A 24783-nucleotide genomic window follows, 5' to 3' on the forward strand; every position below is an offset into this window, starting at 1 on the left:
TTTGGATCCAGTCCAGATCTTCTGGCTCCAGCCGGCTCCTGACTAATTTGTAACACTGTATAAAAAACATGACCTTGACTTCCAATTCTCAGCTCAGAAGAAGCATGCTGCTATTGTTGGATTTCTAACACCTGTGTTTTAATCTCCAGCAAACTTTAAGGAGTTTCCATGAGAGCCAGGTCATTTCCATACAGTGTCACAAATCCCGCGCTTGCATAGTGCTGACCATTGTTTTGCCTCGTTCCCTCCCCTAATCAGAGTTTCTTTCTCACCCTTCCTTTGACCCAGGGAAACAGAGACATTGAGGTCAGCCCCATGAACTCTAAAACCTTTTCTCAACCCTTTCACAAAATATATTCTAACAGAATCTAAGCTAACATGCCAGGGATGACGGCCAACTTCACCAAGGTAAGTACTTGCTGCTTTTACTAACGTCTCTGAGATGATGTCTTGGCTCTGTTCAGTTGTAGTTTCTGTGTTTGGTTTATCAGTGCTGGCTGATATTGCTCTACCATCTGTGCTTGTTTTCTGGTGTCTCGTGCTTGATGGCTGCTAATGTCTGCTCTTATGCTGCTATGAATCATCTACCTATGTTCAGTATTGGTAGCTAAGAGCTGATTTTCACTTGTTTTTTGTTTTGTTTGGCAGTGTGTATTGTTATGCTTTCAATCTGTTGAGTGCCCATGTGTGTTATGCGTGTTGAATAAGTTTTATGTCATATTTCCCCCTTTGTTGTTTTTTTTTTTTTTGTTATGTTTGTTGGTATAGACCCTTTGCAAACACGTGACCACGACCATGTGACGACGCCATGATGGACGGCAAAATCACCGGCAATAACAAACTAAACGGTGTAGTGTAGACAAGCGGAAAGTTTCATAGTTTTAATCAGTTTGAAATACATAACACTAAATAAACTGATTTATGGATTTATGGCTTCTTCTATTGAACAACAAAGTTGTGATGTTATCGGTCGAGGTAGGGCATCTGGTAGGTGCCTACAAAGAGCAGTATTTGGAGAAGTTGGAGATAGCAGGATTGGATACCGCTCCTTAATTCTTCCTCCCTCCGTTTTCACGGACCTCATTAAATCGCCGAGTCTGCCCGACTTCTCCAAATACCGCTCTTTGTAAGCACCTACCAGATGCCCTACCTCGACCGATAACGGCACGACAACTTGTTGTTCAATAGAAGAAGCCATAAAGAATAAGATAGTAGTAGTATTATTATTACAGTTTATTTAGCGTTATGTATTTTAAACTGATTGAGACTAATGAAAATTTCCGCTTGTCTACTACACATAGACAGTATATAATGGACCAACAGATCCCGTTGCTCTGGACGGAGACCAGTGAAGGATATTAGAAGCACTTTTCCGGTGATGACTGAGCGTTACTGCGCAGCCTCCAACTGAGCTTGATGACGTAGATGTGCCGTGAGCAACCTGTCTGAAAGTTGTAAGTCTTCTGGTAGCTGTGCCAAGAGAAATCTCAATCATTCCCAATCTTGCAGAGACGGAGAGCGTAGGTATATGTAAGGAGATAACATAGGAACAGGCTAATTATTGCTAACTAAAATGCTAGTTAACACTAGTAATTAAACTTAAACAGCTAATGTGAGTCCAAACTGCCTGCGAGCTTCTCCTGTACTATATGGTAAATCCTCTACTATGCGACAGTAAGTCGCGTGTTTATGACACAATCATAGCCTATTTTTATAAAAACGTCTGCTACGGAGCCATAACGTAAAATACAAGGTAATGGAGCCTTGTATACATTGTTGTGTTTCTTAAACACAATAAACAACGGACAAAAAAAGTCTTTAAACGCTTCAGATGTAAAGTTATTCGCTGTCAAAGTGACGTCAAAATGAATGGCAGTCAATGGAATGCTAACGTCGGGTGATCGTTTGGTAGCATCAAAATGGCGCCATAGGAGGTTCGAGTTCTGAAGCGAAGCTTACCCCCTTGCTACTACACTGGTTCGCTTGTGCTTCCGGTGATTCTGCCATCCGTCATGGCGTGGTCACGTGGTCGTGGTCACGTGTGACTGCAGTCCATTCCATAGCCCTAATTATTTCCCTGTAATATAAGCTTTGTGTGAATCTCAACGTGTTTCTCAAAGGGATAGATATAGATAATCACATTGTGTTTTTAACACACTATGTTTAAACTCAAAACAATAGGTTTATTTGACAACTTGCTTTACTGTCATATTTAGATAAGCTGCTGATATCCTGTTCTCGTATTTACGTTTGTTTTTTTTGCACAGAGCTGCACTCATAGCCAAATCATATACCTGCTGCTTATTATAGGTATGAAGATATTGGCTGCTCCATTTATGTGATATGCTGTTACTAATTGTCTGCTGCATAGCTGATGGGTTTTAGCCTGCTGCTGCTGCTGCTGCTGCTGCAGTGCAGGTGCATTGCTAGATTAGATTCATCCATGTCAGGTTGCTACATAGTATGCTCCCCTTGTGGTCTGAGGTGCTTAGCAGGTGACTTGGCACACAGTGGTTGGTCTCTGTAACTAATGCGGTTTGGAGGAGAATGTTAAATATTGTCCTGAGCTTGTTGTATGCTTGTGTGTGGTGATGAGGTCCGAGCCTAGATGCCAAATCATTCCTATACTTGTGTTTATTATATATGTATAATACATTTGTTCCATGTAAGTTGGCTGTGTAAATGAGTTATTTTGCTCAAAGAAAGCTGTGAATATATTTTATTCATATTTAAGCATTCTGCATCTGTACATGTGTGCTACTAACCAGGAGGCATGAATGCATGAAGTTGATTTGTAGATTTATTGCTGCGCTGTGTCTCTCTTTTCTCTCATGCTTTATCTCTGTCTCTTGCTTTCTCCCACATTCAGCTGCAGGCCATTATGCTAATTGTGCCATGGTGCTAAACTTGTCTTATCCAGGCCAAGAAGAGAAGGCGATTCGATTTAGATAATACTAATTCAGCAGTGGTGTGTTTACCGCAGCAGTAGTCTTTGCCGCTGCTTTAAGGTTGGCAGTACAGCTCCGTGGGGCAGACGCTGCAAGTGTCAGACATGCAGCTCCATCAGTTGAGTTCATGCTAAGTATTTGCTGTAGGGAGAGTGAAAGACTTTGAAGTGACGTTGACAATTTATTTTGCACCATTTTAATAGCATATAGGCCTACCGCTAATCCTAATTTAACATACAGATATTCCAGGTTCTCAGAATAGTGACTCCCGGTCATGACAGCGTTCGTACACCATGCATTGTTGACATAAATGCACAAACCACCGCCTCTGGTCTTACTGGAGTCTTCAGTTGTTCTATCAGCTCTGAACCTAGTCCACCCCTCCAGTTTGATTGCAATGTCCGGAACATGGCCGTTCAACCAGGTTTCAGTGAAAATCCTGATATTACAGTCCATAATCCGTCTGTGAGAGGTAATCAAAGAGTTGGATTTCATCCAGTTTATTCGCCAGTGACCGCACATTGGCTAGGAATAAGCTTGGTAGTGGTAGCTTATGTGGGGTTAGCCTTAGCCTAGCTCGTAGGCCACCGCGATTTCCCTGCTTCTGTTTACGGTCTTGACGCCGTCTCCTTCCCGGGAGAGCTGATATCCTAGACCCCGGCGTCCTGGCTATCTCCGGTGGAAGTTGAAGATTTGGAAAAACGTTGCTCGTGCAGAGTGCATGGATGTCCAAAAGTTCTTGTCTACTGTACAATATATTCCCATTGTTGTATCGATGGAAAAGCACTGCCAATAATTACAAAAAAACTCTCTAATTCGCAAATACGCTGTACTCGCGATGCTATCTTGTCCTGATGGACAACCCGCATATCTAACAGTAGTTCTGCATTACATTAATTAATTATATAATAATAATAATAATAAGTTTTATTTATTTTTATACCGTATATTCTCCGTGTAAATTCATGCACCGAACCGTGACGCCCGTACCGTTTCGGTTCAATACGAATACACGTACCGTTCCACCCCTAGATGTGACTGCTCGTTCACTCGCTAAACAATCTTTCCTCAGTGTGATGTCTCATAAGTAATTTAGGCGTTCAGTGATAGGAGAGACTAATACAGCGATCCCAATCAGTGCGTACAGTGTGCAGGCAATGACCCGGAGTATCCTTGTGTCAAACCATTAACACAAAATGTGGACTAGAGCTGTGAGGCAGTACATCATGTTGTTGTCAGGTCTGTGGTCATGCAGCCAGTTAATTATTCATGGCTTAGTGACCCTTTTGATATAAGGACCAGTGTTAAATGTGTGGGTCCTGTTTTCAAAGTGGGTGGTTTGTACAGGCCGAAACTCTTTCACAATGATGGTTAACCTGTGTTGGATGCTAAGCTCTGGAAGATAACTGTCCTATTCTGGAAGTGGAAAAGTAGCCACAATGGTGGAAAGCAGTTGGATGGGCTTTAACTACAACAATCCCATACCTAAACATAACCTCTATATCTCTATATATTCTCTATATTTGAATATCCTAACATGTATAACATAATACCTATTTTAAACATTGAGACTTGTATTTAGGTTATAAGTCTTGTTATGTTTTTTTGTGTGGAGACCAGGAAGAGTATCTGCTACATTAGTGGCAGCTAATAGGGATCCAAATAAAGAATAAGGAATATTGTACATTGGCATGGCAAATATGTGTTTGAGGTAGAAGGTTTTGCCATTACAGTTTGTCCATACCACTTGTATATTTTTTTTTAACTGTAAAATTTTACTCTCCATACATTTGACAATTTATTTAGCCTATGTAAGCAGTTCATAACAAAAATGTACGAGATTTTTAAACACTCAAATAACAATATTTGTACAAAAATACAGGAATGGTTGGGGTCTAATGAAAAGAACTAGCCCATTTACAATTCAATGAACATCATGGTTGGAAAAACACCGCTTAATACCAAAACTCCCTGCTCGTGTAATGTCGTAAACACTGGTAAAATACCATAAAAAGGACCTACAAAAGAACCTGTTTTTGTAACATGTTGGTGTTGGAGTATGGCTTTTGATTTACTCTTGATTTACAGATTATGTGTCTTTATATGACAACAACAAATTTAAAATGGAGCACCAAGAAATGTATAACATTGATAAGGCCATAAAAAGCTTACAACACTTCTAATGCTCTTTAATACCATGCCAATCTCTTTGTTTAACAAAGTTGTACAAATCACAGGCGCTGGTAAAACATAGGAAAAAGTCTCAGAAGAGTTTATTTAGAAAACCACATATTTACCTCAGGCTTCCATCTGGCAGTAACCGCATCACTGCACTTGTCACCAAAACTGATGGGTGCGCTGTAGCGACAGCTTTCAGATCACGAGGAAGGTGGTGTCATTTTGAGACATGGGACTTTGATTGTCAGTATTACTACATATCTGGAATAGTGCAGGATTAGTCTTGCCGATCGAGCAGCGACGTGCACCCAGCAGGTGGTTGACTTCCACAGCCGTCTGATGTTTTGACACTCACAGGACGTCTGTGGGCTGGTGTGTCAATATCAAACATTGCCACCCTGGGTTCAGTTGCAGAGTGATGTAATTACATTGTGTTGCATGAAAAATGAAACAAGAGAGGCAGGGAGGAGGAGAGAGAAATAGAAAGTTATTACCTTTGCCGTGTCAACTCACTAGCAGAGATGGGGGGCCTTTGATGGTGGCCCCCAGTGTGTATCTTTGTGATGTCAAATTGGAGATCTGAGGATCATTTATTCATGAATCTACATCTATAATGCTTGCTGGTTAGCTAAGTTGTTTGTATTGCTCGCCTCAGGCCTGAATAGTGGCTAAATTGCTCCTGAATAATTTCCTTTATTTACCATTTTTCAGGTTTATTTGGCTTAAGAGGAAGTCGTCACATTCATTTGCGCCCTCTTCTCTCTGTCCCTTGTGTCTTGTTGCTCTTTTGCCCAAGTCTTAACAACTGCCTGCTTGTTCTCCTCTCTCTCTCTCTCTCTCTCTCTTTCTCTCTCTCTCACACAAGTCTACAACAATGGTCTGGTAAGGATCTGGAAGTCATTAATGTGTCTGATATCTCACAAGTCTCATTTGAGAGCTAATTAAGCCTAGTTTACGCAACACGTCTTCAGCCGTGACGTGTGGAAACAGGCTATTTTGTGAACATGTGTGCCAACTACGAACGACAACATCAACAAGCTGACTGCAAGGGATTCCAAGAGTTTTGCGGATTGCTTGAACAAAAAATCCTGTCTTGTGCATGGTATTGCGTCATTTCCCGTGTCACTTCCCGCATGTGCTTTAATGTAGTTTTAGGACCATACATATCATCGGGGAGTCCTCCTGGTGAAAGATCTTGTAGTGTGTAGTCGTGTGAAAACCGTAGTGTGAACAGTACAGCGATCTGACAACTTTGGAAGTTGTGTAGTGTGAACTAGGCATTAGGTGCAAAATAAAAATAGAACGGGGTGAGACCGCAGTAGTCAGATGTCTGCTAATCACATGCTCAATCTAACGTTTTGTGAGGCTCGTATAGTGTTGGGTGCCACTTGTTGGTCTTGGTTTTGGAAAGTGTATAGTGAAGTGAAGATGAGATGGCAGGGGAATAATGTTGAACCAAGATACCTCATAAGCTAAGGGCATCACAAGTTCACAGAGGAACCAGAGTGGCTCAGGTGTTAAATAAAAGCCAGAATTTAGTTTTTTGTTAAGGTCCAAATTTAAATTGCATATTTTTTGTCAGGGGTGTCAAACTCAACTCCCCTAAGGGCCACACTAGAAAATGAGAATCATATCAAGGGCCAGACATAGAGTTTATTGCTTTTATGTCATGGGAAAAGTCAAATATCTTTGACTGTATTATTGCATGTCTCATATAGTCTTCTCACTTACAGTTTGGTCGACAAAAATGTCGAAGAAAATGCCAAAAACGTTTGGAAAAAGCATCAAAAATGTCGAAAATTTTTTTGGCCAAAATGTATTGTGAACCTAAATGTATATATAGGGGCCGGATTTGGCCCGCAGGCCTTGAGTTTGACATATGTGCCCTACAGCATGACGCATTTGCTTTGTCAAATCATTTGTGCTGTGTTCTCCTTTGAGAAAAAAATCTCAAACCAAAAGGGAGACATTTTATATTTGGTATTTTCTTTCTCTTCACGATGGCGCCCCCTATCTTTGCAAGAATTCAACGGAATGCCATTAATCTGTCTACAAATATGGGGAACTTTTTTTCCATACAGCCAATGAAATTTATTAATTTTAAACCGTATTTGCTTTAATCAGTAACGTCAGCATTCTATCATAGGCAGACAGTCACACTGACCAACAAACAGACAGCAGCCTGCTATGCAACACAAGAACAGCAATCATTTCCTCCTAAAGTCGCCTTCTTATCTAACAACACACTGTCTGTCCGTGGCTTTTAACCACAAGTTTGTTTACCTTGTGAATTGTTTCTTTGCCAAAGACTCAGACATTGACATGCTCCTTCAGCAGCTGAGACGGAAAAGGAGCATTTCTGATTTTTCCAAAGACCCTTTTTTTTCTTTTCAATAATAAAAACTAGGGCTGCAGCTATCAATTATTTTAGTAATTGAGTATTCTACCAATTATTCCATCGATTAATCGAGTAATCGGATAAGAAATACTTTTGTTTTATTGAAGATAAATCTGTCCTAAATAAGCATGCCCCATTTAAAAAGTTTAAAACCAAGACTAGGTATAGCCCCTGGTTCACCCCAGAGTTGACCGCCCTCAAGCAACATAAAAACATCCTGTGGCGAACCGCATTAGCCTCAAGCAACCCCCATGACATGCAACTCTTTAAAGAAGCCAGGAACCGGTACACTCAGGCAGTCCGAGTAGCTAAGGCTCGCTACTTCAAACTTAAATTTGCTTCTTGCAGTGCAAATTCGAAAAAGTTTTGGGACACTGTAAAAACTATGGAGAACAAGAACACCTCCTCTCAGCTGCCCACGGCTCTGAAATTAGGTAATAATATCACCACCAATAAGTTTATGATAATAGAAAACTTTAATAAGCATTTCGCTGAAGCCGGTGAGGCTTTCCATCGGGCGGCCGGCCCCCCAATAAACTGCTCCACAACCCTCGCTGCTACACGTCGATACCCCCTACCACGCTTGTCCTTTATCCCTATCCTGACAGCTGATGTATTGAGAGAGTTGCAAAATCTGGACCCATACAAAATAGCAGGGTTAGACAACCTGGACCCCAATTTCCTAAAATCTATCTGCAAATATCATCGCTTTCCCCATTACCAACCTGTTTAACCTGTCTGTTGCATCTTCAGAAATTCCCAGAGATTGAAATCCGCCGCAGTCACCCCTCTCTTCGAAGGGGGAAACACCCTTGACTCAAACAGCTGTAGACCCATATCGATCTTACCCTGTCTTTCGAAAGTCTTCGAAAGCTTGGTCAATAAACAGATTACCAACCACCTTGAATTCCACCGTATCCTTTCCGCTACAAAATCTGGCTTCTGTGCCGGTCATGGCTGTACCACAGCCACCTTCAAGGTCATAAACGACATCAGTGACAAAAAGCATTACTGTGCAGCTGTCTACATTGATCTATCCAAGGCCTTTGACTCTGTTAACCATCATATTCTTATTGACAGACTATACAACATTGGGTTCTCTCACGACTGCCTCACGTGGTTCAAAAATTATTTTTCCGATAGGGTCCAGTGCGTTAAATCTGAGGGCCTGTTGTCTGAATCTATGGATGTCTCTACGGGGGTGCCACAAGGTTCGATTCTCGGGCCGACTCTTTTCTCCATATACATTAATGATGTGGCTCTTGCTGTTAGGAACTCTCAAACCCACCTTTATGCAGATGATACCATCCTGTACACATCCGGCCCCTCATTGGATACTGTGCTAGCAAACCTCCAGGAGGGCTTCAATGCCATTCAGCACTCCTTCCGAAACCTCCAATTATTACTAAACTCTAGTAAAACCAAGTTCATGCTTTTCAATTGATCGCTGCCCACCCCTGCCTATCCAATTAGCAATACCACTCTCGATGGGTTGGAACTAGAAAATGTGGCGGTGTACAAATAATTAGGTGTCTGGTTAGACAGTTCCCTCTCCTTCCAGCAACACATAAACACCTTCAATCTAGAGTTAAATCTAGGATTGGTTTCCTATTCTGCAACAGGACCTCCTTCACTCACGCTGCCAAACTCGCCTTGGTAAAAATGACAATTTTACCAATTCTAGATTTCAGTGATGTCATATACAGAACTGCCTCAAACTCTCTCCTGAAAAAACTGGATGTTGTCTACCACAGTGCCATACGTTTTGTGACCAGAGCCCCTTATAACACCCACCATTGCAACCTCTATGCAACACAACTCACTGGTATCAACTCATTTACAAATCCTTGCTAGGCAAAGCCACGCTGTACCTACGCTCACTGGTCACAATAGCTTTACCCACCTGCAGCATTCGCTCAAGCAGTTACATCTCCTTGGTCAGTCCAAAAGCCCACACCTCCTTTGGCCGCCACTCCTTCCAGTTCTCGGCTGCAAATGACTGGAATGAACTACAAAAACCCCCTAAACTCAAAACCCTTATCATGCTAACTTTTCCCCGTCTTTCATCCACTGTTTTTGCACACCCTTACTCCATTATCTCTGTCGTGCCCCATTGCATAGTTGCACAGATGCACATCTTCAACTGCATTGCACTATCATATCTGTTTCCGCTAGTTTGCACTATTCACCTGCCCTTGTATGCTCAACCGTTATTTCTTCCCACCTTTGTTGTCACACAGTTTTTGAAAATCTATTGACCTACTTCCCTATCTAGACCGCAATCTGCACAAACAGTATATTGACTAAATTGACTCTTTACTACATTTCAGCATTTATAGTCTGTCTATTCTTGTATACCGTGTTATCACTGATCTTCATCACCACCTAGACCACACTTTGCACTAATTGTACTCTGACTCTTTACTACATCTCAGCATTCATACAGACTGTCTATTCTTGCATATTGTATTATTACTGATATACATCACTACCTAGACCACCATTTGCACTAATTTTATATTTTCTCTTCTCTACATTCAGCATTTATATAGACTGATTACTGCTTACTGTGTTATTACTGATCTACATCACTTAATAGACCGCAACTTGCACTAACTGTATTTTGACTCTTCACTACACTTCAGCATTTATCTAGACTGTCTATTCATATACATTGTGTTATAACTGATCTACCTCACTAACTAGACCACTAGACTAACTGTTTATTGACTCTTTACACCATCAACTATTTACACCATCTCAGCAGTGATATAGACTCTCTGTTCATGTATATTGCATATCCATCGACTTACTTGCACCTCACTACGTGCCGGCATTTGTAATTGCCCACTTATTCTGCACTTTATGTAGCATTTTGTATTCTGTGTTCTTGTACTGTATTGAATGTGAAACTATTTGTTGTCTTGCACGCCTACGCTTGTCTTGGCCAGGTTGCCGTTGCATATGAGAACCTGTTCTCAATGGCCTACCTGGTTAATTAAAAGTTAAATAAAAAATAAAGAGCAAAAATATACAATAGTTTGGTTTAATTTTCGGAAAAAGCTGCATTTTTATTGCCTACATTGCTTACAATATCATCTCTCAAAAAACTAAACACATTAAGTGCATTTAAGTGCCATATTACATTGTTTTTAAAGAAAACATTTTCTGAAATGCAATAACAACCTCAAACTAAGGCCTACATTAAACATACATTAACATTATCTTAAGTTGTGCAACTTAACTTTCAGAACTACAAGTTTCAATCTGAGACTGATCTGTATGCATATATGTAAAGATTAGTTATACTCAGCCTATTTTCATTTATATATTTGATGACAATGCTACACAGCTCTGTTACACTTATGCTAGTAGATCGTTGATCAGCTGTTTCTCCGTGAAGAGAGAGAGTGAGAGAAAGTGGTGCGCAACAATCAGCTGTTTTTCCAAAGGGATAGTCAACAAGTCGGCTCTTTAGATCAAATTGTGGTCACCACTACGTATTTTCTTGTCTCTGTTTTTGGTAGTTGTTGTGTTTGGTGTAGTTTTATCGTCCATACGACTCTGTGATTTAATTTTGCCGGGTATGCTTTGTGGAATGAATGATAAAGTTAGACTCGATGTTTTCTGTTGAGATGCTGAAGCATTGACCTTGTGCTGTTTTCTAGTTCGATTTTGCAGTAGACACACTGTACAGAGTTTTCGTTTTAATTTCGTTTGAACTGATTCCAAACTTTGGACACTTTCTGTCGTTTTCTCTCTTCTCTTAGCCCCTCACTATTTACGCTCTTTCTCTTTGTAATCTGCGCCGTCAGTCTTCATGGCATGTGTCTCCAGCAGCGTCAAGCACGGTGTGCGACAGTAATAATCATCCGTGCGGAAACACCTTGAGCGATACAACGTTGGTAACATTGATTAAATGAAGCTTCGAGGCAAATCATTTTGCATCGAAGATTTTTAGTAATCAAATTATTCGAGTACCATTTGCTTCTCTGCAACATCCCTTTTTAAAATGTCTTATCAAAAACAATATTGCAAAAGTAATAAACCTAACAGGGTTTCTAAGCACTTGCAGTTCTCGTTGTTGATCAAAAATGCATGAATATACTTGGCAGGTGTTACCATGTATAAAGTGTTGAATATTTTTGACTTTCCCCATCTGCTTGCCTAATCATGAAGGGTTCAGTTTGTTCAGCTAATTGACTTGGTAGAAAAACCAACAATGGAAATGTTTTGAAACTTCCTGACTCAAAATAGAGTCTGTTGTCTAATGGCTCAAACACATTAGAAACCTTTAGGGTATAATTGACAAGTTCATTCAAGCTAAAAATGTGTTTTCCATTTTCCATTACGTTTGCTGGAAATGTGTAAAGCAAAGTTTGGACTTTACTCTAACAGAAGTAACGTCCGTAGCTGTCGACCTTGTTTGGCACATAATAAGACAAAGAAACTGTATCCAGTCTCAGTGTTTTCCACAGGTTGAGAATTTACTTGTGGTGGCAGGTGGCGCAGGTTGTGACGGCTGGTTGGTTTGTCATACATTTTATGGTTCAGCAGATAAAATAGCCTACCGGATTACCCTGAACCCAAATGTTATGTATTAAGAACTTAACCTTAAAACCATAGCCTGATCCATACAGAAAGTAACATTATAAATCTCAACACACTGTGCGCACGCCATGTCTCCTTCCTAACTTCTGTTAAATCATATTACACTAAGGCTATCCAAAGTTAATTCTTGTTCGTTTTGGTTATAGATCATCGTTTTGTTTTTTTTAAGTAACACGCTGTTTTGTGCTATAATGTTACATGTGTCCTGTTGCACTCAAGATCTCATCTGAACAGATGTATGTCATTCAAAAACTCTGGATTGTAGTTTAAAAATGTTTACAGCCAACTTAACTGTTTGCTGTCCTGGCTACTAAATGGTGGAATGATCTCCCCATTGACATCAGAATGGCCGAAAGCCTATACACATTTTCCGCCAAAGGCTAAAAACACATCTCTTCCGACTGCACCTTGGATAAAAATTACCCATTTTGTGTTGTTTCAATCCAGGACAACTGGCACAGTCCTGTCATTTAGTTGTACGATAGTGAGGTTGGAAACTGTTAGTTCATTATGGATTATATACTGCAACACACATGCGGCCCCCACCAAGAGTATTCATACATATTTTCTTTAATCAGTTGTATAAAAAAGAGCTGGAAAAAGTGACCTCTGCTGAGATGTTCCCAGACACTCAGCAGGGCGATTGGAGCCACCAACCAGAGTATTACAATTTGTATATGGCAAACAGTAGGACTCCCTACCAAAGTACAATCGAAAAATCCAAAATAAACACGCTTGCACACCCTGTCTCTCTTTAGAGTCTGTATTCATGTATGCAGGCCCCATGGTCTGTATCATGCAGGCTTCATCCTCCATCACAGCCTCCAAATGTCCTGCTGAGATCGCAGAACAGCTCGTCAAAGGCTCCGAATTCCACCAGCCAAGCAGAGGAGCCATAGTGAGAGAGCAGACACTGCTGAAATAAGAAATGAGGGCCCCCACACACACATACACACGCACTGTACACACAAACACTACAGAAAAACTGTTATTCTAGACAAAAAATAACTTTTAAGTAACATATTTGGCATTTCCCAGTGATGAATATTAGTTTAGGTTACCAGTGCTTATGTTGCTTATTGGTACCATACTATTTAAATTCCTTGTGTACCACTTCAATTATGTCTTCTCAGTAGCCACCAGCTGGTTCTCTTTATCCCACTTGCACTGACGGTACCTCACTTGTCGAGCTCTGGCATCTGGATGGATGAAGGAAGGAGGAGAAAGAAAGGAAGAAGGGAGACAATTTGCTCCTGTTATGAGTCTATTGTGTCCCCACATGCTCTTTTCCTTCTCTCTTGTGAGAGGAGGCATGTGTTGCACTGGGAGACAGATGGTTTAAAGCAGATTTCTTTTGGAGCCAGGATGGAGACAGGGGGAGGAAGCAGGAAATGAATGAAAAAAGTTGGAGGGCATTGGGAGAGAATTAGAAAGAAGTGAAGAGATTATTCTCTGAATAAGCTCACTGTTAGAAATCCTTTGAGTTGAAACACACAGCCGTTACGGTAAATCTTATGCATTTTAGACGGGATGAAAAAACAAGAACCTCACTTGAATTTGAATTATAATCATAGACAACAAATTTATTATTTTTATTCCCCATTTTTTATGATCCCTAGGAATTACGTTCACATTGGGCAATTCTGTAGCACATGATTGATGTTCAATGCTAAAGTTTAGCAAGCAAGCAAATTAGCACTAAACAAGGATGATGGAAATAATAAGGACGATGGATATTACTGTCATCAGTTTTGCCAGCATTTGTTCATAAACCAAAGTACTGGACAGATTACAATTTTAAGAGTCAGGACATTTCAATCCGTACCAAAAACTTTCTTGTTGGTGGCACCAGAGTAAGAGTCAAGGTATGAAGTCATTATGATACATTGTCTTGGAACCAATCTGTGTGGTACAGTAGATGTGGACACTGGATAAATGAAAATTATGATCTGCTAATGGTTAGGGGTGGGGGAAAAAATCAATACAGCACAGTATCTCAATATTTTTTGTGGCAATACTGTATTGATACACAGACGCCAAGTATTGATCTTTTATTATATACTGTATGTGTCGGTCAGTTTGTCTGCTTGACAGCAAATTTTGCAGCAATAAAATTGAAGTGAGATGAACAAACAGAGAAATGTATGTTTTTAGATAAAACAGATGTTGACAAAGTTTAATTTAGGGGACATCATTTGAAGTTGATAAATTGCAATATAGTGCAGAATATTGCAATATGTTTAAAATTGCAATGATATCATATCGTGACATACGTATTGTGATGATATCGTGATTACCACCCCTACTAATGGTTGGGATTTTTCAGTCTGGTGGTGGTGTATTGACAGACTGACCAACATTGCTTTGGCCGAAGTTTTGTTGCTTCTGCCATAGCACTGCTGAACGAAATACCTCGCTGACTTTGTATAGATACGGTGTCGCTGTTGTAAATATGGTTGTTTCTATGTGTCGATATACCTGTCTTTATGTTATCTGTTGATGTATTTGTCCGTGTATATTGCCATGCACATGTCAGACTGTGAAAACAAATCTCCCTCATGCGACAATAAATATCTATCTAAAAAAAGAAATAAATGAAAGAAATGCCATCCCTAGACTAAAACCACCCTGACTGATTTTTTTTTTATTTTTATTTTTTTTTAACACTAGAAGTGCCGGAATTCCATAACTACTAGAACTGCCATGAGCGGTCATTTTGACCGCCACATTCCAAACTCTATAATCTCTCATGATAAATACCTAATTGCAATATTGTATTATGTATTGTGTTAGGATATCTTTAGAAAAACGTAATAACACCGAAATGTACATTTTTACGAGTTTAATTATACATTTGAGTAGTAATACGTGTTTCAATTATTCATATCATGGCATTGTAAACCGTAATTATTTCATACATTCATATCCCGAAAATATGGTGTGGAAATTCATTCAGCTTAACTCATAACAGCCAAATAACAATTATAAGTATCTTATTTGAACATTTAGCTATAACCTAACCTGGCACTGCCTCTGTTTTGGCGTCTGCTGCGGTGCGCAGCGCTGCTCGGACCGTGAGCCGCTGCCCTTTTTTTCCTCCATAAACTCCGCTCTCAGCTCCTCTGCAAGTTGCTGCATGAACTTCCTCCAGGCAATGTTACTGCTGGTGCAGTCCTTGGAGAGGATGTGTGCAACGATTCCAGTCAGTTCGAGGATGTATAAAGTTATATGAACATGTAGACAGCCACCGGCCATCTACGTGTTCCGCGCCTTTCACAGAGCGAGCGCCCGGTGTTTGCCTTCTGATTCAGAACAGAGTCCATCCACGCCGTAGTAGCCTACGTTACCGACTCTGGCTTTGCCTTCGGCCCATCGGTGATGCCCACACTTGTTACTCGAGACCGCTAGTTACGTTGCTCTGACAGAGACTATGGTAGTTACTAAGCAACCAAGATGCATCTTCAACCGCGCGAAAAATTAAAAACAATACCGCGAAAATCCGAGCGGTCAATGTGACCGTGTATGGCCGAAATAGGTAAAAGTGACTCTATTTTCTTTGCCTTTTGTGTAATGTATATAAAAACAATTTTAAATTAAAATACAGACACTTTTAGGAAAAGTCAGGCAGCAGCAGGATTGTATTTTTTTATTCAGCAAAGTTATTACACATATAAATTTCAAAACGGTCAAAATGACCGTCATGGCCGTTCTAGTGTTAACAATGACCAAAAATCTCAAGGCTGTCCGTAATTTTAACAGAGCACTGAGGGCCATCTACCATAACTTTAAGTAATTCAATCCTGTTTGTAACCGGTACCAACAACGTTATCTTCACTTCACCTGTCTCTCCTCTGCTCTGCTCCGTGCGTGTGTGTGTAAACATGAAACATGAAACACGTAATGTATGCGCCACGGAGATCCGCTCTACAAACGTAGGCCAGTCTTCTATTGATATTGTTTTAAAGTGAAACATGATAGCAGAGGATATTAATGATGGTGTGAGGTTTAGCAGGGGCGCTCATAATTCTGCAGCGGCGTTGCACCTACATGCTATTGCAAAATGTCACAGCAGCCGAGTGTCCGAAGTTTTTTTAAAAAGCCCAATAATTGTGATGCTCTCGATGAACAGATGAAAAAAGAGGGATTGATCTGGTGGAGCATGAAGGACAAGCAAGTAGGCCTAATACTGATAATGTATATTTGCATGTTTAGGCATAATGGCCACAGGGCTTTTAGTAGCCTCCGCTGTCACTGTGGAAAAAAAACAGCATTCATCTGCTTTGTGTGGTGTTGACATGAAAAGTGACAGCATGATGGGTGTCTCTGTTCATCTTTTCGCTCCATGCATACTTAACGCAAACACATTTTAACAGCGTCAATTTTTTTATCGCGAGATTAACGTTCTTTTTGGCCTATAGCAAACTTTGTAGTTTTTTTCACATGCTATTGCAACAACTAGTAACGTTAGAAAAACTACAACACCACACCGGATCTAGCTAGACCGGAAACAAAACAACAGGCACGCTGCACACACTTTCTTGGGCTTGCGAGCCGGCCAAAGAGTAGTAGGCTAACGTTACGTTTTGAGTGGATGGTGAGCGCGAGACGCCGAAATGGATGCCAATAAGATTCTGAATGGAAAGTTTACTTTTAAAGAGTTGCCAAATCGTTCCATTGACAAGACCAAAGTGATCTGTGTGTTTTGTCGTTGTGAACTGAGCTATCATCGCAGCACGTCCAGTCTGAAATACCACATGATGGCCAAGCACACAGCTGATGCAAATTCTCCGCCCCCTTGTCAAAGCCACGCGACAAAAGCACAAAGCCAGGCTGATCCACTTTTCCCTTTTGATAAGAGCATTAAAATGAGAAAAAATAATTGAACAAAAAGAAATCTAGGGACATTTAGAATAGATAAAAAGGTGTGATTATTTGCGAGTTAACTATGACATTAATGCAATTAATCGCGATTACATTTTTTAATCGTTTGACAGCACTATAAAAAATTAATACAAAAAATAATTTTCATTAACAGGTGATAATAGATTATGACGGAATTTGTACGACCCTGTCCGTCAACTTGACGACAAGAAAGTTTGACGCAACCACTGTTATCAGTTATACATAAGCAGTCCAGTAAAGACTTCAATATGTGGCATTGTATGATCTTATGCTGAAGCACTTTAGTGCCCTCAAATATGATATGAATTTTAAGGCAGAAGTACAGTAATTGCCTGTAAGACCTTTTCAGGCATTAATATCCAGAAAAATACTGGCCATCAATAATACTAGTTTCGAGTGAAAAGTGCTAAATGTTGCCGAATTGAAAAAGTGCTTTATCTAAAAAATACAACTGGCCACTGTTAGGCTGCTGATCCATTTTTCAGGCTATGCAGCAGGTTGTTTTGGCCTCCAGAGTCATTTAATCGTGCTCTCATTTGCTGCATAAGTAAAGTGACATTTCTCTGCTGCTGCTCCCTCCCAAGCGGTTGGTAAAATGGCACCCAGAATTATTTCCACATTTAACACTTTTAATTGAGCTACCATGTGCTCCAGAAAGTGTCTCTCCTGTCCGCTGCGGAAGCTCCATTCTGGTCATCCATCTGTAATCCAAGGCAGGTTTGGGAGGCTTTTACTGAAAAGGCTAAATGTCTGGCTGTGATCTGAACTGCCTACTGTAATGGGGTTAATTGAATCAGTAGTCTATTTACACTTTGCCCTCAATTACTGACTTAATCGGATGCTGAGTCACTGTGGAGGCCAGGTATACCTCAGGCAGAACGCTAGCACTTCTTGCATTCAACCCATGACATCATCGTACCAAAATACCAAAATTAGCTACTCTTTATACTCACACGTAAAGGAATTATAAACTTACATTTTCCAAACCTGTGCCGTGAAAAAAACCCTTCATTGCAAATTCCATTACTTGGATATTAAACTTGTCATGTTGTGTGAAAGTGTTGGGAATGTTGCTAAGTGCTATTAGAAAAGGGGTCACATAACAGTGCAGGCTGCCTTGAAGCTGCAGAGTTAGCAGTACAGTAAGCCCAGCTCACTGACGGAGAGGCAGAAGGGTCTTGACAGGGTATGTCAGGGCAGCAAATGTTGACAAATGTTTAAATGGGAGAGTGGGCCCAAAGAAAGGAAGCGTGCACAGGTAGACAGGCTGACACCCCCCAGATAATGGAGCTGCCAGAGCCTCTCCCATAATACATCTCACCTCACCAAAACGCAATCACAAGAAAACACTTCCACTTGCACATGCAGACACGCTCCTACACACATACGCAGGCATGTCACATACATACACTCTCAAGATTTGTATTGAGCTCTTAAAGAAATGGGTGCCTAAGACAGGTTTGATAGGTGTGAGGAGAGAATGCTTCATTGATTGGAGGCTAAGTCATAGGGCTCCGCTGAAAAAAACACCTCTCCTCCGTGTACTGGTAATCTCCTCTGCAAGCTCTTAGAAACAGGCTGTAACTTGATAAATTGCTGGGATGAAGTGAAGTGAGTTTGACAGTGCGGGGGCCTTCCATCTTTTGACACCAATCATCTGATCCCTTTTTACAGCACATTAAATATAGAGCCCCTTTCTTCCATGGCTTCACGTTAGGAGACACACTACGATTTGTGTTGCCAGGAAAAGAGTGGGATTAAAAAGCAAGAGGTTGTGGTTGTTACTGCAGAATAATAGCAAAATTGTAGGCCTTTAGTTAGAATTAAATTGGTTTAAAACAATTCAGAGCAGTGACGCCCCCATCCTTGATCAGTAGTCTGGATTGGTTGTTTCACACGTCATCATTCAAATTTCAAGGCACTCCGTCCAATAGTTGTTGAGATATTTTAGTCTGTGGTGGTGGACCCATAGACTGTATATAAGAATGGACCTTTACTGTCTTAACGACAACAGTCAAGTCCAATTTGCAGAGGTGGAACCGTCTACCGCTATCCCTAGCCGGAAGAGTACAGACTGTTAAGATGAATATACTTCCTAGATACTTATATATTTTCCAATGTCTGCCTATTTTCTTACCCAGGTCATTCTTCACTGCCATAGAAAGTATTATCTCTTCGTTTATTTGGGCTGGCAATCTTGCCAGAGCTGGTAGATCGCTGTTGCAGAGGAGCAGATCCCTTGGGGGTCTTGGCCTGCCTAGCCTTATTGGTTATTACTGGGCTGCAAATGCTCATAAGATTATGCTTTGGTTTACCTCAACTCAGAGCGACTGGTGCCGGATCGAGGCCATGTCGTGCACCTCTTCTTCACTCCAGGCCCTGACCTGCAGTAGTCTTCCTTTTTCTCCATTGCTTTATACATCTAATCCTATAGTAATTGGTACTCTGAAAATCTGGGCACAAATTAGGCGCAACTCCGGCTGGCTCACTCTTCCTCAGACAACTCCTATTTGCGACAATCATTTATTCCTCCCTGCTAAAATTGACCCCAGATTCACATTTTTTGCTAGGAGTGGTCTCCGATATCTCAGGGATATGTATGTTAACGGCTGCTTTGTCAGCTTTGAGCAATTGTGCAGAACTTTTAACTTGAGCAGCTCTGATTTTCTAAGATACTTCCAGTTACGGAACTTCGCTAGGACCCACTCCCCTCAGTTTCCTCAAATCCTACCCCCAAGTGGCATAGATCTAATTATTAAGGCTGTGACTCTACCCAAGGGCCATATATCTTACTTCTATAACCTTCTTTCTCCATCTTTTGATTCTGTTGTTAACAAAATTAGGACCAACTGGGAGAACGAACTGCAAATTTCCCTGTCTGATGACTTTTGGGAAAAATCCCTGCGAGCAGTCAATTCTTCCTCCAGCTGTGCTAGGCTTAGTCTTATTCAATTTAAAGTGGTCCATAGGATTCACTTTAGCAAGGCCAGGCTTGCCAAGATTTATCCCGGAGACCCGGACGAGGGATGCAATAGATGCTCACTGACCCCTTGTGATTTGACCCATATGTTCTGGTCGTGCCCCAAATTGTTAAATTTCTGGCAGCTATATTTTGACGCGATCTCAAAGGTCTTGGCATTGAGGATCTGTCCCTCCCCCCATATAGCAATCTTCGGCAGACCTACGGATGGTCTCAAACTGACAGCAGTTCAAGCCAATGTTATTGCTTTTACCTCCCTAATCGCTCGCCGTAGAATTCTGGCTCTGTGGAAGTCACCCCTACCACCGTCGTTTAAAACCTGGCTATATGACACATTGTCTCTCTTAAAACTTGAGAAGATAAAGTTTACTCTCAGAGGCTCTACTGACAAATTTTACTCTCATTGGAAACCACTGATTGAGTATGTGAACCAGCTTTCCGTTAGGGAAGTGTCACTGTAGTGGCATAGTTAGTATTTGTCTGCATGGGTTCCTACCTCGCTATACCTCACTGGCTGCCCGCCACACAATCTGCCGCATTATGGTTGTAATTCAGCCATAGCCCTCATGACCCCGGCTAGTCCATGGATCCTAGCAACCTAGCGCAGCGCCCTGGGGGTCAGCAACTTCTAACCTATTTCTACATTTCACTCAGTCCTCCTAATTTACTCATTCATTTTCTTTATTTGCTGATTTGCTTCCTGACTTTGCTCTTTAAGAGCTATATGTATGTATGTACGTGTGTACATATGCATGTGTGTGTACATGCATATGTCTAGTAATTGATTCATTTATTTACTTACTTAGTTTCATGTCTTATTATTTATCCTTTTTTGTTTGTTCTTTTTATTTATTTATTTCTTTTTCTTTTTCTTTTTATTTTTTTTTTATTTATTCATTTACTTATATATTTCCTTTTTTTTTTTTTTTTGTTTAACTGGCTATGGGGTGGGGCGGGAGGGAGGGTTATTGAATGAAACCACGAAAGAACATTTGTTTTGAAGTACTGTTTATTCTGAAAACACAAAATGGAGACTTATGTTGTACTATGTTGTACTGGTTTGAATGCTGTAGTTAATAAAATATATGAAAAAAAAAAAAAAAAAGAATGGACCAACAGATCCCGTTGCTCTGGACGGAGACCAGTGAAGGCCTTTAGAAGCACTTTTCCGGTGAGCGCTGAGCGTTACAGCGCAGCCTCCAACTGAGAGAAACGACGTAAATGTGCCGTGAGCAACCTGTCTGAAAGTTGGAAGTCTTCTGGTAGCTGTGCCAAGAGAAATCTCAATCATTCCCAATCTTGCAGAGACGGAGAGCGTAGGTATATGTAAGGAGATAACATGGACACAGGCTAATTATTGCTAACTAAAATGCTAGTTAACATTAGTAATTAAACTTAAACAGCTAATGTAAGTCCAAAGTGCCTGCGAGCTTCTCCTGTACTATACGGTAATTCCTCTACTATGCGACAGTAAGTCGCGTGGTTATGACACAATCGTTAGCCTATTTTTACAAAAACGTCTGCTACGGAGCCATAACGTGAGGTACAAGGTGTTGGAGCCTTTTATACATTGTCGTGTTTCTTTAGAAATAAACAATGGACAAATAAAGTCTTTAAAAGCTTCAGATGTAAAGTTATTCGCTGTCAAAGTGACGTCAAAATGAATGGCAGTCAATGGAATGCTAACGTCGGGTGATCACTTTGTAGCATCAAAATGGCGCCATAGGAGATTCGAGCTCTGAAGCGAAGCTTACCCCCTTGGGTGGACCGACCGATCGACAGACCGACATTCAATTCAATTCAATTTTATTTATAGTATCAAATCATAACAAGAGTTATCTCGAGACACTTTACAGATAGAGTAGGTCTAGACCACACTCTATAAAGCCCCAACAATTCCAATAGTTCCCCCAAGAGCAAGCATTAGCAGTGGCTATTGCGACAGTGGCGAGGAAAAACTCCCTTTTAGGAAGAAACCTCGGCAGACCCAGACTCTTGGTGGGCGGTGTCTGACGGTTGGGGTTATGACGGTACAGGATGTAGCGTGGCACAGCAGAGCATGGGTGGACGCGGTGGATGCAGCAGGACGTAGCCGGGCATTGCAGGGAATCGCAGAGCGTTGCAGGGTGTAGCAGGTCCATAGCCACAGCTGCACCCAAGACCCAGGTCTTGGTGTCACCCTAATCCGAGGCGATGTTCTGGGCGAAGAAGAAACATAAGGACTCCGGGGAGTAAACTCCCCAGAGCTAGGTGAGTAACAAGCACTTCTGAGACAGGATGTGCATAAAAGGAAACAAAAGAAAAGAGCGTGTCATAAGAAGGAACTTCCTCGGCAGTCTAGAATTATAACAGCATAACTAGGAGAGGCACTATATTATTGATTATACGATAGGTAAATCTGATGACTGTAAAGAGAAGCAGAGAACATTGACATCCCCAGAGCAATGGCTGAGGCTATGCCTGGATTTTGAGCCATAGCATGGCTGAAAATCTCCAGTGAAAGACCAAGTTATGTTGTCTCGCTGCATATATCATTTATAGGTCAACCGATTAATCGGCCGGCGGATTAATCGGACGATTTTTGGCATTTTTTTACATAATCGGCATCGGCCAATATCCCAGTATATCAAGCCGATTAATAGGCAGGCGCATCTGCGGGCAGCCTAGTGTTAAAAACATGAATAGGCAACATTTTTTACAGCGCACCCAGACCAGCTGCCTCCAGCTCCTCCCCTCGTGAAGTATTGCGCCGTGTGTCTCGCACAGTCACTTCAGGCTCAGACGCTACCGTTAGTAGTAGCATGTTGCTGGTGTTCTTGCCTTGGGATTAACTGTACTAATAAAACCATACAAAACACTGCGGCCACACCACTGTGGAAGCTCCCCGAATGTCATTTATCAGAGTCTGGTTGTTACCCCTGTTCGTGGCAGTCTCATCCACTCCTATAACGGAGCTAACTGGAGCTAACCGCTAATGGAGCTAATCGTTGCTAATAGAGCCTTCAGTTCTCCGTGGCTGTATCCATTAACTGCATCTATGGACTCGAGCACGAATAAAACCCTTCATTTTATTAAATTGGCTGGACGAGTTTTAAATTACAACTAAGAGTTGTTTGAATGACAGAAATCTGCTCAGATAAGATCCTAATGAGGTCAACAGGACATGTAACAGTAGGATCCCCAAAACACAGATAAAACACTTCAACAAATGAACAATGATCTAACAAACAAGGTGAAAGAATTGACTTTAGAGAGCCCTAGTCTGATGTGATTCAACAGGAGTTAGGAGGAAATAGTGTTGAGATTAATAATAACATGTCACGTTCTGTGAAGCTTGCAGATTTGTATTCTCAGAAGTTTAATAAATGCTGCTAAGTGCACTAAACTTTATTTTTTCATTTAAAAGTTTATTTGACAAAGTTTATTTTCTTCTTACCTGTTTCGTTTATTTAATATATTTTTCATACATTATTTATACAATATACAGTATGTTTTTACATTATACATTTTTAATTGAAGTATACAAGTGTAGATTGGTGAAGTGTTCAATAAATGTTGAATGTTGAAATTCTGTGTATATTAGTGTTACATTTTATCTTTCAAATAGAGGTTTAAAAACAAGGACATATCAGCCAAATATCGGCCAAAATAAATCGGCAGCATTAATCGGCCATTGGCTGACCCTGATTTCTAAAGATCGGCATCGGCCAGAGAAAACCCATATCGGTCGACCTCTAATATCATTATATTGCCCACCCCTATCTACAATATAGTGCTTAAACAATTAGTTGATGAATCAATTCAAGTCAATCAACAACAAGTTAATCAACAACAGTCACTGAAGTCACTTAACAAGTAAAAAGGCAAAACATTCTTTCCAGTGTCTGGGTGAGGTTTTGCTGTTTTTCTCTATCTTATATCATTGTAAATTAAATATCTTTGGGTTTTGGTTTGTTGCACAAACTGGAAATTAAATGAATTGTTAGTTGCTGCCTTGCTGCAGAGTACAATAAGATACAACACCACATAAACTGGAGCTTCAAAATTGACCAGTGTGAGTCACCACCTCTCTGACAGTCTTAGGGGAAAATGGGGGAAAACATAAACTATAAAAGCTTTAAGAAGGTAACATTGTTGAAAACGTATTGCATTGGATTGCATTGTATTGCACAGGTTTTCCAGTAACAATTGCGTCTACCTGCAGCATCTTTATCATTATTAGTAGGGAGCATGGTGTGGGCTTTTATACACACCAATAATATCGGAGGAGCTTTGTGTATGAACAATATCTTTCTGTTGAAAGAAGTGCCAGTTGAAATATGTACACTGCAATCTCAGCCACTGCAGTGGTCACAAACTAGGTTGAATCTCACAGTAACTGTTGCTGCTCTTTCCAAACTACCAAAATGTAAACATGTAGGCATATGGTAAATGAAAATTTGTGTTGTGCTTGCACAATCAGTACTTGTTCCTGGTAATGAGAACAAAATGTAAGCACTGACAAAAGGTATTGTCTGCAGGGAATATACATTGTATATAATGTACTGTATATAATTGTTTACAATTCTGAAGCAACGGCAGGCACAGGCCACTCCACTGAACTCAAATGAACAGTCGTCCGCTCTCTCTCCACTTTGAGGATGAGCAACTGGAACAGTGACATGACACTCGCGAAGTCATGACGACAAAATAAACAACAGCGCGAGAAGCCTACAGCATTTTCTCCTCAGGCAGAGTCACAAACAGGGATGAAAGCCTCTCAGCTA

The sequence above is a fragment of the Sander lucioperca genome, chromosome 1 (genome assembly GCF_008315115.2).
Source record: "Sander lucioperca isolate FBNREF2018 chromosome 1, SLUC_FBN_1.2, whole genome shotgun sequence".
In the NCBI taxonomy this organism is placed as follows: Eukaryota; Metazoa; Chordata; class Actinopteri; order Perciformes; family Percidae; genus Sander; species Sander lucioperca.